This window comes from Cryptomeria japonica, chromosome 3, assembly GCF_030272615.1.
Source record: "Cryptomeria japonica chromosome 3, Sugi_1.0, whole genome shotgun sequence".
Classification (NCBI taxonomy): Eukaryota; Viridiplantae; Streptophyta; class Pinopsida; order Cupressales; family Cupressaceae; genus Cryptomeria; species Cryptomeria japonica.
In genome coordinates, this window is record NC_081407.1 from 252924557 (window position 1) to 252930465 (window position 5909).

Below are 5909 nucleotides of genomic sequence, written 5' to 3' on the forward strand. Positions count from 1 at the left end.
CAATGTTATATAGTGTCCTAAGGGGTCATACAAAACCATATGATCCCTTAGGACACCATATAACCCCTTAGAACACCATACAACCCTTTACAACACCATATGGTTTCCTAAGGTGTCATATGGTCTCCTAAGGGGTCATATAAAACCATATGACCCCTTAGAACACCATATAACCCCTTAGAACATAAGAAGACCCATAAAGACATGATATGGTGTCCTAAGGGGTCATATGGTGTCATGAGACACCATATGACCCCTTAGGACACAATATGACCCCTAACGATATCTAAGGTGTCATATGGTGTCCTGAGAGGTTATATGATGTCCTAGGAATCTTTAGGACACAATATGACCCCTTAGCACACCATACAATCCCAAACAATACCATATGGTGTCCTAAGGGGTCGTAGGACACTATATGACTCGTTAGGACACAATATGACCCCTAACAAAACCTAAGGGGTCATAGGACATCATATGACCCCTAACGACACAAAATGACACCTAACGATACCTAAGGGGTCATATGGTGTTATAAACGGTCATAGGACACCATATGACCCCTTAGCACATCATACCACCCTTAATGACACCATATGGTGTCCTAAGGGGTCATAGAACACCATAGACCCCTTAGTAAACCATACAATGCATAATGAAATCATATGGTGTCCTAAGGGATCATAGGACACCATATGACCCCTTAAGAGACCATACAACCCATAACAACATAAAATTGGTGTCCTAAGGGGTCATAGAACACCATATAACCCCTTAGAAGACCATACAACCCATAACGACACCATGTGGTGTCCTAAGGGGTCATAAGACACAATATGACCCCTTGGGACATAATATGACCACTAACGACATCATATAGTGTCCTAAGGGGTCATAGGACACCGTATGACCCCTTAGGACACAATACGACCCCTTAGGACATAAAATAACCCTAATGACACTTAAGGTGTCATAGGACACCATATGACACATAACAACACTAAATGGTATCCTAAGGGGTCATATGGTGTCCTAAGGTGTCATAGGACACCATACAACCCATAGCACCATATTGTCTCCAAGCATATGGTGTCCTAAGGGGTCATATGACACCATAAGACCCATTAGGACACAATAAGACCCCTGGTGACACCTAATGTGTCATATATTGTCGCAAGGGTTCATAGGACACCATATGACCCCCTAGGACACCATACGACTCCTTGCGATACCATATGGTGTCCCAAGGTATCGTATGGTATCCTAAGGGGTCATATAATGTCCTAAGGGGTCATATGGTGTCCTAAGGGGTTTTAGGACACCATATGACCCCTTAGGACACCATAAGACCCATAACGACACCATATGATGTCCTAAGGGGTCATATGGTGTCCTAAAGGGTCATGGGACACCATATGACCTCTTAGGACATAGTATGAGCCCTAACAAAACCTAATGGATCATATGGTGTCTAAGGGGTCATACAATGTCTTGTGACCCCTTATGACACAATATGACCCCTTAGCACACCATACAATCCCCAACGACACCATATGACCCGTTCGGACACAATATGACCCCTAACAATACCTAAGGGGTCATATGGTGTCCTAAGGGGTCATAAGATACCATATGACCCCTTAACACACCATACGACTTGTAATGACACCATATGGTGTCCTAAAGGCTCATAGAACACCATATGACCCCTTAGGACACCATAAGACTTATAACCCCTTAGGACACCATATAACCCCTTAGAACACCATATTACCCCTTAGGACACCATATAACCCCTTAGAACACAATATGACCCCTTAGGACACAATATGACCCCTTAGGACACAATATGACCCCTTAGGACACAATATGACCCCTTAGCACACCATACGACCCCCAATGACACCATATGACCCATTCGGACACAATATGACCCCTAACGATACCTAAGGGGTCATATGGTGTCCTAATGGGTCATAGAATACCATATGACCCCTTAACACACCATACGACTTGTAATGACATGATATGGTGTCTTAAAGGCTCATAGAACACCATATGAACCCTTACGGCACCATAAGACTTATAACAACATCATATAACCCCTTAGGACACCATATAACCCCTTAGAACATCATATGACCCCTTAGGACACCATATAACCCCTTAGAACACCATACAACCCTTTACGACACCATATGGTGTCCTAAGGTGTCATATGGTATCCTAAGGGGTCATATAAAACCATATGACCCCTTAGAACACCATATAACCCCTTAAAACATAAGAAGACCCATAACGACATGATATGGTGTCTTAAAGGGTCATATGGTGTCATGAGACACCATATGACCCCTTAGGACACAATATGACCCCTAACAATATCTAAGGGGTCATATTGTGTCCTGAGAGGTTATATGATGTCCTAGGAATCTTTAGGACACAATATGACCCCTTAGCACACCATACAATCCTAAACGACACCATATGGTGTCCTAAGGGGTCGTAGGACACTATATGACCCATTAGGACATAATATGACCCCTAACAACACCTAAGGGGTCATAGGACATCATATGACCCCTAACGACACAAAATGACACCTAACGATACCTAAGGGGTCATATGGTGTTATAAACGGTCATAGGACATCATATGACCCCTTAGCACACCATACCACCCTTAATGACACCATATGGTGTCCTAAGGGGTCATAGAACACCATATGGTGTCCTAAAGGCTCACAGAACACCATATGACCCCTTAGGACACCATAAGACTTATAAAAACATCATATAACCCCTTAGGACACCATATAACCCCTTAGAACACCATATGACCCCTTAGGACAGCATATAACCCCTTAGAACACCATACGACCCTTTACGACACCATATGGTGTCCTAAGGTGTCATATGGTATCCTAAGGGGTCATATAAAACCATATGACCCGTTCAGACACAATATGACCCCTAACAATACCTAAGGGGTCATATGGTGTCCTAAGGGGTCATAGGATACCATATGACCCCTTAACACACCATACGACTTGTAATGACACCATATGGTGTCCTAAAGGCTCATAGAACACCACATGACCCCTTAGGACACCATAAGACTTATAACAACATCATATGGTGTCCTAAGGTGTCATATGGTGTCCTAAAGGTTCATGAGACACCATATGACCCTTTAGGACACCATATTCTCTCTCACATTATTTCTTTTCCTCAATTACCCTCGATCACCTCTCTCCTCCTATGGGTTTATATATAATTCCCTCTCCCCCTCTACCCACCCCCTAATTATTCTCTATGTCTCTCTTCACCTCTGTCCCCATCTCTCTTTTCTCTTTGTTGATACTTTCCCCTCTCCCCCTCTGCTCCTACCCCATAATAATCTCAAACTCTCCCTCTCATTCTCTATTCACCCCAATCACCCCCTCCCTCTCTCTCTCACACACTCTCTCTTCCCCCCAATTAATCTCTCCTTCTCACCTCTCTCCCCCTCTCCTTGTTTTGATACTTACCTACACCTCTCCTTGTCCCCTCTGAATTTTGTTGCTAGAGATGAGAATGAAATGCAGAGAGACTAGTCTAGATCTTAGGGAAGAGAGAGTGACATAGAGGAGGAAATTATGAAGAGGTAGAAATATAAGTACCTTGTAGAGCTTGAGAGATTTAATGAGGTATTCATTGATAGTTAGAGATATAGGTCTAGAGAGAGATGTATAAATATGGACAAAAGAGAGGGAGGAAGAAACAAATAGGTGGTGTGATAGGTTTAGGAGAGAGAGGTGGAGAAAGAAACAAACATAGATAGCATGGTTTATCAAAATTTATCGAACTCAATAAAATTCATAAATTTTCTATTATCAATTAATTACTTATTTAGTTTATTTAGAGATGATTCTTACAAAAATTCATGCAATAGGGAAATCATATGAAAAAGTCATGAGTTTTTTATGTTTTAAAAATGAAGGATGAATTTAAATGAATTATAATTATTTTTTAAAACAAATAATTGAAAGTATACCTATTCTATATCATAAATCTCTCAATTACCTTTCCAATGCCTATAAAAAATCAAAATTTCGATACAAAACGCAAAAGTTATGCCCAATTTACTAAAATATACTTTTTTATTTTTTCAAAAATCGGATATCCGATTTTATCCAATAAAATCCGATATCCGATTTTATCTAATATCCGATTTTAAAACATAAATTTTTCCCTCCATATTTTGGTTCGGGTTTGCTTTGGGATTTGGCTTGGAAGTGACAAGCCTGGAAAGTCAACTGAAAAAACATGTTTTTCAGTATTCCTTGATTTTCTAGACTTTACACTAGTGGTTGACGACTTTTTTAATAGCCAAAATTGATAAAACGAGAAGGGTTTTTTAAGGATGTTCTTAGCTTTCCAACAATATAAGGCTTGTCTTATTTTGACTTTAATAAATAATTATTATTTATTTTCTAATTGAATTTTGACAAAAGTCCTGATTGATAGACTGATTGAAAAATACTCATAACTTTCAAACCGCATAACATTTTTTGAATCTGAAACATGCGTCACATCCTATGCTTCGTCTACTATAGGGAAAAATTAAAAAAAAATGAACTTCATAAGGTTTTGACCAAGTTAAGGTGGTCAAATGTAGGAGTTTCTGAATTTCTGAAAAGCTATAGTAAAAAATTCATAAATAATTATTTACTTTATAAAAAATTATAAAAAAATATGTGTCACATCCAGACATGAGTCTAATACTTATATTATAAATCTTATAAAAAAATATTATTATTTGATTGTGATTAGGGTGGTCAGACATACACCTACTTCTTATCTTTTTCCTGAAATTTTTGTACCATTGCATTGAAATTTGAAATTTTCATCAAATGGAATTTGTTTTTTTCAAAAAACAAATAGTAGCTTAGAAAGTACATTCAATTTTCTATAGATTCTCTTCTTACATATTTTAAAAATAATGTTCATAACTTATTCAATTTTTCATGTCAAGTTGCAAAACTTTGATTTTTTGAAATTTCATTGCCACTTAAGGGCCTGTTTTGGCACACCATGATCCTGCACATACCCCTCTACTTCCTCGTGGTTGACTAGGTTGGAGTGGACTCCAAAAAACCTATCGGTAATTTTGCCACCCCTTCTACCCCTTCTTTTGGCTCCCTGCTCCCTTACCTTCTAACTAAGCGAGGAATTGGGATTTCCCTCCCTTTGATGATAAGATCAACATGCTTTTTGATGCCTACAACAAATAGGAAATTATAATCCATTGGCTTATAGGGAAACTAAATGTGGAAAAAAAGAAAATTAATAGGTTGGAGACTCTCGTAGAGAGGTAGACGCAAGAGCTTCCAATTAGGAAATGGACGATAAGGACCAAAGGGTTTGGGTTGTGGCAAATGATTTAGCGAAGAAACTTGAGAAGTGGGAAGGGATGGAAGATGAATTGAAGGGGATTCCTTAAAATATGGACTAGGAGGAGGATAAAAAGGAGATGATGAAGGAAATTGAAGTTTTGGAGGACATCCAAGTGTCCCTAAAAAGGAAAATGGAGGAAATATTATCCCAAAACACAGAAATGTCAAAGGAGAACTTTGTGGCTCTTTAGTCCATTCAAGAAAAAATGATTTGAGGGGAAAAAAGGAAATTCCATTTGGATTCTTCCCTTGCTACTTGAATAGAATGGTCAGTATCAAGGTTGAATGTTACTCTAAATTCCTTTGCCATATCTTCAAGTAAAGCTTTTAACAAGAGTATCTCCTTCTCTGACAAAGTGAAAGCCATGAGCTAGGATTAGAAAATTGAGAAGCCTTGCACCAAGTAGGCCATAGGTCCATGTCTTCTATGGGGGTGTAACTGTTCATTTTTTGGTTTTGTTCATCTAGTCAA